Genomic DNA, 10,349 nt, shown 5'->3' with positions numbered 1-10,349 from the left:
ATGGGGCGGGAAGCAGAGGAGATCTCGGGTCTGTTAGTGACGGTGATCAGTGTGTTAATGGGGCGGGAGGAAGAGGAAATCCCGGATCTCTCGGTGCCAGTGACCAGAGTGTTAATGGGCGGGAGGCAGAGGTTTCCCGGGACTTTTGTTGCGGGGGGTGCAGGAACTTAACCTGTACTCAACACAACGTTGCAGCCAAAAGGCACATTGAAAAGGTGAAATTGTCAGACTGTGAACGTTATAAATAAACTCGAAAGACCCGTCCTTGGAGGGGCTCGAATCACCAACAACATTTTTAATTAATGGCCCAACGTGCTGATCGATTGCGTCACAGAGACAATTGATCAACTCCGTCACTGAACATTTACAGAGCTCTGGGAAAAGAACAGGGGAATAGAATGGGATTAATTGGATCGCTCTTTCAAAGAGGCAGCACAGGTACGATGGGCCAAATGACCTCTTCCTTTGCTGTACCTTCTATGATAGTTAAGATATAATTCATTGTATGTGAAGCGGTTGGGGGCGGGCTGTGGCGTTCCATAAATGTAATTGCTGTGTGTTTTTGTGTCGATTTGTTAATGTATTTTCGTTGCATCAGGTCAGGGACTGTTAGAAATGGTCGGGTGTGAAACAGTTCCAGGCAAGGTAAAACACGTTTTCACCCAGTGTATAAAGCAACAGCAGTAGAACTCGAACCTGTAATCTTCTGATTGATATCAAAGCGCACTAACCAATATCAGACGCCTTATCCATTACGCCACGCGATCAATTATAAACAGTTATCTGCAAATGATCTTAAACCCGGAGCAGTGATTAAACACTCAGATTCCATCTCTCTCTTCCTTTCACTTTGTTGATGTTGTTCATTTATTGTCTTCTCTCTTCATTTGGTAAGTTGCCTCTTCAGCTTCCGAATTATCAGAAAACTAACAACTGAACTCCCGCTGAGTCTCCGAGAAATCTACAATCAGAATAAACAATGTTCAGATCATTCATTTAAATGTTTAGCCACCAAACCGAACCTATTTCACACTCCACCCAGAAAATAGAGAGTGAAGGAATAAAATAAAAGACAAATTAGTCACATTAAACTCCACACTTAGAACAGCACAGAGCTGATGGAGTGAACAGAATTTACTGTCCAATCCGCACGGGCCGAGTGGCTTCAGATTTTCTTTTTATGTTAAATCTAAAGGCGGACGGGGTCCCTTACCTGTGGTTAACAGCTGCGATACACATCTGGCGCTCAGTGCGAATATATGTACTCTCGCCCTTTAATAAATTAAATGGCGGGTTTCTTGCTTTCTACTCGACACATGCCCTGTATTATGTATACAATCTCGGCAGAGAATGTATCGCGGGTTTCGTTATTTTAAATTTGCAGGGAATTAATAAAATTGGGAAAAAATCTCAGCAATCATTGCAATATTCTAAACATCTCCAATACTTATATCGAGTCACATCGAGTGTCCAGCAGAGAAACAGGCCTTTCGGCATTTATGCTCCATACAAAACTGTTCCCGCCTACTTTTTCTGACCCTATCAGCACAACCTTCTGTTCCTTTCCCCCGACTGTGCTTATCTAGCTTCCCCTTAAATGCATCTATGCTATTTGCCTCAATTACTCCTTGAGGTAGCGCGTTCCACATTCTTATTATTCTTTGGGTGAAGAAGTTACTCCTGAATTCCCTATTGGATTTATTAGTGACGATCATTCATTGATAACTTCTAGTTTTGGACTCCACCACAAATGGAAACATTTTCTCCACGTCCACCCGACCAAATTCGTTAATTTCCTTCAAGATCTCTATCACGTTAGCTCTCAGCCTTCTCTTTACTAGAGGAAAGAGCCCCAGCCCGTTTAGCCTTTCCTGATAATTATATAACCTCAGTCCTGGGATCATTCTTGAAACTTTTTTGCCTACTCTCCATTTAATAATATTTAGGCCGGAACTGTGCACAGTACTCCAAGTGTGGTCTCACCAAGGTTACATACAAATTTAACATTACTGCTCTCCTTTACAATTCTATCCCTCTCGAAATAAAACCCATGTTTGGTTTGCCTTTTTTATCGCCCTATTAACCTGCGTCATTACTTTTAGTAATTTTGTATCTGTACCCCTAGAACCCATTGCTCCAGTGCTCCATTTAGACTCTTATTATCCAAGCAATATGTGACCTCCTTAATCTACCTCCCAAAATGCATCACCTCACACTTATCTATATTAAAATTAATTTGCCAATTACACACCCATTCTGTAAGTTTATTAATGTCTTCGTTCATGTTGACACATTATGCCTTTCTATTAACTGCACCTCCCAGATTTGTGAATTCCCCAAATTTTGAAATTCCTGAGTCCAAATCGTTAATGTAAATTGTGAACAACAGTGATCCCAGCACCGATCCCTGTTGAATACCTCTTCCCACCCTTCGCTGCTTGAAGTAGCTACCCTTAATCCCTACTCTCTGTTTTCGGTTTTGTAGCCAGCTTGCTATCCATTCTGCTACCTGTACCTCGACTACACTTGCACTGACCTTACTCATGTGTCTGCAAGGTGGTAACTTATCGAAGGCCTTTTCAAAATCGAAATATATTACATCTACTGTATTACCCTTTTCTAATATTTCTGTTACTTCTTCAAAGAATTCAATAAGTTTGGTCAAGCATGAATTTCCTTTCTGAAATCTCTGCTGATTTCTTTTTATTATATTTACTTTTTCCAGATGTTTCTTTTCTGTTACATCTTTGAGTACAGATTCCATTAGCTTTCCTACCACAGACGGTAAGCTAACTGGTCTATAGCTCCCTGGACTTGTTCTATCTCACTTTTTAAATACAGGAAAAACATTACCTGCCCGTCAGTCCTCCGGCACTATTACCTATTCTAATGAATTTTTAGATATATGCAATAGTGCCTCTGCTATCTCTTCCCTAATATCTTTTAACATTCATGGATGTAATCCATCTGGACTGATGGTTGTATCCTCTCTAAGTTTGATTAGTTTATCAATTATCTCCACCCCTTCTATCTTCGATATCTTTAGATCCGTTCTCTTTAGTTTCAATTTTACCATTCGCTCTCTATTCATTCATGGTGTTTCATTTGATATCATACCCACCTTATCAGTCTCCCTGCTAAATACTGAGGCAAATTAACGAAACAATATTTCTGCCATTTAGCTGCCATTATCTGTGAGCTTATCTAGTGCATCCCTTAGTGGCCCTACCCTTATCCTGGTTTCTATTTTGTTATTTATTTGTTTGTAGAATACTTTAATTATTGTTTTTAACATTCCTTGTTACTTTAATTTCGTAGTTCCTCTTTGCTTTCCGAATTATTATTTGACATTTTTCCTAATCTCTTCTCATTCCCTTTTGTCATCTTCTCCTTTATTGTCTACATACTTAGAAGATGTCGTTTTCGTTCGTTTCATTTTTACCCTCAGCTCCTTATTCATCCATGGTGTTTCATTATTGGCTAGTTGCGTTTGTTTTTCAGAGGGATATATTTCTTCTTCTCTCTACTGATCACCATTTTAAATATTTCCGACTGCTGTTCTCACTCTTCGTGTTTCTACATTTTTTCCAGTTTATCTTCACCAGTTCCATTCTCATCCCCACAAAATTACCTTTTTTCCTATCTATTAATTTGGTCTTTGTCTTATTTATGCCATTCTCAATCATTATTTTAAATCTTATAATGATCTGATCGCTATTGCCTACATGTTCCCCAATGATCCGGTTCTTTTCCAATTCCGAGATACAGCAGTGATTCCTCTCTTGTTGGGCTTCTCACATACTGAGTAAGAAAGGAGTCCTGCACACACTGTAAAAACAACATCTCCCTTTCCCCTTTCCCTACCTCTTCCTGTTAGTTTATTTGGGGGTAGTTGAAATGTCCCATGATTATTATTCGTTGTTTTTAACTCATTTCATAGAGTTGCGGACATATTTCTTCCTCAACTTGCCTTCCATTTTTAGCTGGTCTGCAGTATACCTCTATTACCGCGGTTCATCACTTCATATTCGTTGTCTCAATCCACATGGATTCTGTTTCTATCCTAATATTAATAATGTCCCTTTTGTTCTCTTGCCATTAAATTGTCTCTAATTATTACAGCTACTCCTTCCTTCCCTATCGTTTCTAAATACGTCATATCCTGCAATATTAAACTGCCAGTCCTGTTCTTTATGTAACCATGTTTCAGTTACCCCGAAACCATCTGGCTCCTCGCTCCGAATTATTGCCTCCAGTTCCTCTGTTTTGTTTTGGATGCTCTACGCGATGCTGTACAGGCAATTTAATACATTTTTAATATTTGTTACACCTCCCTCAATTTTTAACAGTCATTTAGTACGTATATTCTATACCTGTATTTGTTCCCTGACAGTTTATGTTACGCTCGTTTCTTACCTTGGTCTGATCATTACTCTCATATCCTATTTCTTTTATCTTCAGACTTATGTTATTTTGAAGAGATCCCTCCCCATTTTACTAGGTCCTATTCAAAGACCTATTTATCCTTTCCGTTAGGACACTGGTCCCATTCACGTTCAGGTGGAGCCCGTCCTAGCGGTGCAGCTCCAACCTGTCCCAGTACTGATGACAGTGTCACATGAAATGGAACCCCTCCTTCACACAGCAGTCTTTCAGCCACGCATTCACCTTCCTGATCTGCCTATCCCTGTGCCAATTATTATGTTGCTCGGGTAGCAATCCCGAGATTACCACCCCTGAGGTTCTGTTCTTTTCATTTCATTCCGAACTTCTGATATTCCCTTGGCAGGACCTCCTCCCTGATCTTCCCGATGTCATTGCTCCCAACATGGCCCACGACAACTTCTTCCCCCTTCCAAGTTCCTATCAGGAATGTAAGATGTTGAGAACATTATTAAATATTCTGCAGGATAATTAATATACACAGCAGGAATATTGTGTTCTGCTCCCACATGAAACAGATCAGCCTCAGCCTCTGCTACCTGCCCGCTGGTTGTTACGGCGAAAGGTTACGCTGTTGGATTCGACACTCACTGAGCCTTGAGACGTTTTACTAGGTTAACGGCGCAATAAAAATGCAAGTTGTTGATGTTATTTTTGTTTCCCGTCTCAGTTTCCTGCCTGGTCTGTAGCGCGTTCTCTCAAAATTTTAAATGTCTCTTTTTAACATTATTCCTTTTCCTGCGGAGAACAGGATCTAAAAACAACCAGAATTCGTTCTGCGTCTTTGCATTAAACAATCTCGCTTACATTTGATACAAAGCTTCGGAACATAAGATGATAAGAAATAGGAGCAGGAGTAGGTCAGACGGCCCCTCGAGCCCTCTCCACTATCCACTATGATCATGGCTGATCTTTTTCCTTATCTCCGCTTTCCCGCCAGATCCCCATATCCCTTGATTCTCCCAGAGTCCAAAAATCTATCGATCTCAGCGTTGAATATATTCAATGACTCAGCATCCACACCCTCTCGGGTAGAGAATTCCAAACCCTCAAAACCCTTTAAGTGAAGAGATTCCTCCTCATCTGAGTCTTAAATGGCCGACCCCTTATCCTCAGACTATTCCCCCGAATCATAGACTCGTCAGCCAGGGGAAGCAACCTCTCAGCATCTACCCTGTCAAGGCCCCTCATATTCTGATATGATTCAATTCGATCACCTTTCATTCTTCTAAACTCGGGAGAGTACAGGCTCTATCTACTCATTCCCTCCTCAGAGGACAACCCTCTCATCCCAGGAATTAATCTATTGAACCTTTGTTGCACCGCCTGTAAGGCAAGTATATCCTTCCTTAGATGAGGAGAATAAAGCTGTACGCAGACCTCCAGTTGAGTTCTCCCTAAAACCCGTACAACTGCATTAAGACTGCCTTACTCTTTAAGGTGATTGGCAAAGGAACCAGAGTCGACTTGAGGAAGAAATGTTTCATGCAGCGAGTTGTTGTGATCTGGAATGCACGGCCTGAACGGGTGGTGGAAGCAGATTCAACAATAACTTTCAATGGGGAATTGGATAAAACATTGCAGTGCTACAGGGAAAGAGCAGGGGAGTACAGGATAGCTCTATCAAAGAACAGGTAAAGGCACGATGGGCCGAATGGCCTCCTTCTGGGCTGTGTGATTCTATAGTTCTATGATATTGCTGTATATTGGATTAGAAAGCGAATTTGGATGGACAGAAGCGGTCTGGAAGGATTGACTTCTTTGTACTAATTTTTAAAATTTGTTTTTTTTTCCAACTTGCTCTGAGCAGGTGGTGAAACCTTCTTGTTGTGAGAGTCTCGTCAATCCAGTTCAGAGACAATGACACATCAAGAAAGACGGTTGGGACAGGATCCACTTGTACAACGGGAAGTGTTGAGGCAGCAGTTTCCCTTCCTCGAAGGACTTGAATAAACCAGTTGAAGATTTAATGCAAGATTTCAGCGCCGAAAGCAGCTGGCCTAAAATTCGACTCCACTGGGAATGAAGCTCACAACTTTTAAAATCCCTGTTTTGGATTTGATCTAAAAGCCCAATACGTCACAATAGCCACGTTATAATATAAACGGCTCGAAAGCCAAGTGTGATTTGTGGAGTGAGGGTGCTCAAATCAGCTACTGAATCATCTACACTGTTACAGATTGTGTTTGCCCATTACATGGAGCGTTCCCCATCTCTTTCTCTCGTACAGACATTCTCTATCTTTCTCTCTATCTCTCTCGCTAAAACTCTCTCTCTCTCTCTATCCTTCTAACTTCCCCTCTCTCTCTCTCTCCTGATGCCGATTCGGAAGGCCCAGGCTTGGGGACCCCGAGTGTCTGCAGGGGGAAAACTGCATGTCAACAACTAAATTCCAGTAGCAACCAGCACACCGCACAGGTAAACTTCCCCATTCTTTGTCAGGACGGATTCAACGCTCCCCATTAGGGGCTGAACTTGCAGGCTACCGGGAGCGCGATGGGAAATAGCTGGCAGGTGAAGCTCACGGCAGAACCGTTTGGAACCAAAGAGCATCGGAGCAAAAGGAGGAGCAGAGAATGAGAGTCGGTTCATGGAGAGAAAACAAGGTAACGAATGAAAGTGCAGAAACCGCAATGTATCAGGATGTGGGAGGGATTGATGTTTTCTGTTTAAAATGCTGATTAATTGAATGTCCTTAGTGTCCCAGATCAGTGCAGTCCTGAGGGATAAGTGGCGGGAGGTTTCAGAAGAGACGATTAAATGAGGCCCTGTCGGTGGATGTTAAAGATTCCCCAGCGCTGTTGAAAGAAGCGCAGAGAATTCTCCCGCTGTCTTGACCAAAATTCCTGACTCAGTAACACCACCAAAAACAGCTGAACACTAAGAGCGAACTGAAGGGTCCAAGTTTAAGGGAGGAAACCAAAGCCCTCAAGGCGTTCCGCAGCCTCCCATCGACCATCGGACCTCACACTTCGATGGGCTCCAATGTCCGATCATTGAGAAACACGTCCCTCCTGCGCTTGGCTCTGTCCTTTGTGGGAATGGGAATTCGAACGTTTCAGCGACTCACGAAGTGTCCCTGGAACAGAATGAACAGCATTCCCTGTGTCTCGGGGTTTCAGTGACGGATTCTTGTCTGTCTGTCACAGGGCTGATCAGAACTCGATTCCTGATCCAAACAGTGTGTCGTCTTTTAGAGACATCGAGAGAGAACTGAAACAGAGAAGGAAACAAACTGTGGACTGGATTCCAATTGCGCTCCCGCGGTTATTGTTAACTAAACACACCGTGGAATGGGATCAACAGACGGATTGTTGGGGATTAAAATGTTGGGGAATTAAACCCAGCCTTTCTCCCATGTTCCCAAATACCGATCGAATAATCCGGAGATGGTGAAATGCAGGAGATGCAGGAGGGACCGAAGTCCTTCAATCTCTGCAGCAGTTACTGGGAACCGAGTCGGGAGTGGGATTCTAGTTCAAAACGGGAGACTGTTAACAATGAGAGCGATCCGGGGCTCAAATCTGGACCGGACTTCCTTCGAAATTTATTTTTTCTTGATTATGAGCGGGTGGAGGAATTAAATTGAACGGAAAAATGTGCAGATTTGGTTCAAATCTAAAAACAGGACTGGTTCAAGATTGTTAAAAAGTTTTGAAATTAGATTTCTTCCTGATTGGTAAAGTTAACCCTTTATGTTCCAGCTCCCTCATCATTTGCATTTCCCGTTAATCTTTCATTCGCTGTAAACCACAGAGGAAGCAAGGAAGGACAAAAAGATGTACCTCCGATCCGTCCTCTCCACTCGACATTTATTCCATTACAGCAAGTGAAAAATTGAAATTATCCCTCTCCATTTAAACAAAATATAAACAATCCAGGGACACAGACTTAAAACTCCCGTGTCGGATTGATAATAATAGCATTCAAGCCCATTTTGATTGTACAAAACTTCAGTCGGGCCGCATCATAAGTTCAAGACAATAACGACGAGGGTGGGATTCGGACGCATACGTGCAGAGCACAGTGGATTAGCCGACCATTTCTGAATCCAAACAGTAGAAATAAAGTCACTTTTACACTCTGTCCTGCCCGAGCAGCCAGATCGACAATGTTGAAAGTGCAGAGTCAACATCGGTAAACAAAGGAATTTACGGATTTCCGTTCGATCCGATTGTTGGAAACGGTCGGGTGCAAAACAGTTCCGCCGCATGTTGGACACATTTTCACCCAGCGAGTAAAACAACCGCGGCAGGACTCGAACCTGCAATCGTCTGATAACAACTCGATTAATACCGAAGTCAGACGCCTTATCCATTGGGCCACGCGGTCCGGGAGGGAAGCGCTCTCCAAATGATGTTAAACCCGAGGCAGGGATGGTTAAGACTCTGCTTGTATTTTTCTCTTACTTTCACTTTGTTGATTTTGTTAATTTATTGTTTTCTCTCTTGCAGCATATTCCGTTGCTGTTTCCGACTAATCAGGAAATTGAGAACTGAACTCCCGCTGGGTCTCCGAGAAACCTACAATCAGAATAAACAATGTTCAAATCTTTGATCAAAATGTTTAGCCTCGAAAGCGAATCTCTTTCGCACTTAGTCTGCAAAATGGAGAGTGGGGAAATAAAAGAAAAGACAAACATGTACACTAAAAATGTACACGGAGAACAACACCGAGCGGAGAATGTGAACAGAATTTACTATCCAAGCCCGACGGGCCGAGTGGCCTCATCCTGTCCTTTAAAATACGAACAATTCCCAATTCTGCTGGGTGTGATTATTATTTCCTGTTTTTCTTTTTTTGGTAAATATAAACGCGGTCGGGGTCCCGCACCACGGGGTAAACGGGTCAGATCCAGACCTGGCGCTCAGTGTTAATGTTAATATTGAGCACGGGATTCTATCCGTGTAATAATGAAATCGCGGGTTTCTTGCTTTATATTCGACACATCCCCTTGCTGTTTGTTTAATCAGGGCAGGGACTGTTTTGCTGATTATCTTTGCTGATAATCATTTTTCAGGAAATTAGTAAACTCGTCTCGAAACATGAGATTTCCAGTTTCTAATTCGCGAAATGGAGTTGAGGTGCAGATCAGCGATGAGCTGCTGTGACTCCGCCGCGCCGGTTTTACGTTTCAGTGAAGTGAAATGAACCGTCTCAATCCGGTTTATTTCTTTATTTCTAACATTGTTCATGTTGAGTGACAGATTTATCGAAAATTCATTGAGGATTCAGTTTTCAGTTTCTGATCAATTGGAATCTGAAGCAGATAAAAATAAGGAAAGAAAAACATTACAAAAGTCAATAGTCGAACTGATACAATCACCTTGTCTTCACCTTTAAGGGTAATTAGTTCTCCCCGGAGCCCCGTTCAATATTCATCCCTCCAGTAACATCACTATAATACATTATCTCTTCATTGTAACATCGCTGTGTTTGGGATCTTGCTGTGTGCAACTTGGCGGCCTCGTTTCCGACATGTCAGCAGTGACTACACATCAAAAAGTGCTACATTGTCCGTAACGCGCTTTGGGACGTCCGAGGTGGTGAAGAGGGCTGTCTCAATGCAATCATTCTTCCAGTGGCCCCATTTGCCAGGTACCATATCCGAATCCTGTCGACTGGCGCACGCAGGAAACGTTGGGGGGAAAATTGGATAAGGGTCGTTTTTGGTCGCAGATAGCGTGATGCCCTGTTACCCCGTGCCCAATGACTCTTGGGCAGGCAGGACGCAAGATTCAGCTGGTCCGAGGACTCACCTGCCATCAGCGTTCTTTTTCGGGCCTTGCACGTGGAATCAATGCAATTCGCACTTTCCACCCCCTGGGGGAGCTCAATCTCTTAAAAGGAGGTTGTTTCTCAGAAATCGAATGAAGACAGCTGGTTACTGTTATTTGCTTAAAATA

The 10,349-nt window shown here is 42.7% G+C and overlaps 1 non-coding gene across 1 annotated transcript; it reads right to left on the bottom strand.

The window, feature by feature from the left end:
• Positions 1-8,686: 8,686 nt before the first annotated feature.
• trnar-ucg (transfer RNA arginine (anticodon UCG)) lies at positions 8,687-8,775 on the bottom strand. The gene is given in 2 exon segments: positions 8,687-8,722; positions 8,739-8,775. It is a non-coding gene; the product is annotated as a tRNA-Arg (tRNA).
• Positions 8,776-10,349: the final 1,574 nt, after the last annotated feature.

The sequence above is a fragment of the Heptranchias perlo genome, unplaced genomic scaffold, assembly GCF_035084215.1.
Source record: "Heptranchias perlo isolate sHepPer1 unplaced genomic scaffold, sHepPer1.hap1 HAP1_SCAFFOLD_54, whole genome shotgun sequence".
NCBI classification, from domain to species: domain Eukaryota; kingdom Metazoa; phylum Chordata; class Chondrichthyes; order Hexanchiformes; family Hexanchidae; genus Heptranchias; species Heptranchias perlo.
Note: the sequence above shows the minus strand (reverse complement) of the source record. Positions and strands in the feature narration are given on the sequence as shown.